Source organism: Lupinus angustifolius, chromosome LG18 (assembly GCF_001865875.1).
Source record: "Lupinus angustifolius cultivar Tanjil chromosome LG18, LupAngTanjil_v1.0, whole genome shotgun sequence".
NCBI lineage: Eukaryota > Viridiplantae > Streptophyta > Magnoliopsida > Fabales > Fabaceae > Lupinus > Lupinus angustifolius.
In genome coordinates, this window is record NC_032026.1 from 9,390,993 (window position 1) to 9,392,475 (window position 1,483).

Below are 1,483 nucleotides of genomic sequence, written 5' to 3' on the forward strand. Positions count from 1 at the left end.
CTACAGTGCTACAAGTGCAGGAACTATGGTCATTTTGCTTCTGAATGCAAAATGAATAGATGGACAAACAATAGAGAAGAAGAAGCTGGTTTGGCTCATAACAACCAAGAATCAGATGAAGAGTATTGTTTGTTGATGGCCACTACCAGAAAGGATCAAGCAAGTGAGGAGAAAGCTGAGTTTTGGTATCTTGACAGAGGGTGTTCCAACCATATGTTAGGAAGAAGAGATTGGTTTGCAACTCTGGATGAATCTACCAAAAGTAGAGTCAACTTTGCAGACCAAAGCTCAGTAACTGCAGAAGGTGTTGGGCAAGTTATGATTGGAGACAAGATGGCAAACAATCATACATCTCCAATGTACTGTATGTACCAAAGATGAAGCATAATTTGCTTAGTCTTGGTCAATTGTTGGAGAAAGGGTATGAGATGGTGATGAAGGATGGCCTATTAACTGTCTTTGATAAGAAGGCTCAGAAAATCTTAAAAGCTCCTCTATCTTCTAACAGAACATTCAAGGTTCAAATTCAGATTGGTGACCAGAAGTGCCTTCAAGCAAACACAGATCAAGTCACTTGGTTGTGGCATCAAAGGTATGGCCATCTAAATTTTAGAAGTTTAGAATCTTTGAGCAAAAATCAATCTGTGTTGGGCTTACTACTAATCACAGTGCCTTCAATTTTATGTGATGAGTGCCAATTGAGCAAGCAGGCAAGAAACTCATTCAGTTCTGATGTCCCTACAAGAGCAAGAAGACAATTAGAGACAGTCTTCAGTGATGTGTGTAGTCCTCTTGAAGAAGAGTCAATTGGAGGCAACAAATACTTCATCACCTTTATTGATGATCATACAAGAAAGATATGGATCTATCTAATTAAAAGGAAGAGTGAAGTGTTTCAAAATTTTCATAAGTTTAAAGCACAAGTTGAGAAGCAATGTGATCTGAAGTTGAAGAAGTTAAGGTCAGATGGTGGAGGTGAATACACTTCAGCTCAATTCAGTGACTTTTGCACCAAAGAAGGGATCCTTCATGAGGTGATAGCTCCCTACACACCTCAACACAATGGCACTGCAGAAAGAGCAAACAAAACACTTCTCAACATGGCAAGGAGCATGATGAAGACTGTCGCGACCCGATTTTCGGTTGGAAGACCGGCTCTACGACTTGGGAGGAGGCGAACTCGATTCTACCTCTTCCGATTTATTTGGAGTCGCCACTACGTTTTTTGCAGTTAAAACGTAGAAAAACTCTAAAGTAAGCCCAATTAGGATAATATGGTCTTTAAGCAGAGATTCTGAGCTCGGGAGTCGATTACGGATCGGGGAAGGTATTAGCACCCCGTCCGCCCGTATTAAAATGGTACCCTCGCTAATAACATGGACTTTTATACCCTTAACAATTATTTATTTAGAAATTAATTATCATAACAAAATATTTTTATTTTTTATTATTGAGCCTGACAATATTGACTTTGGTCCTACGT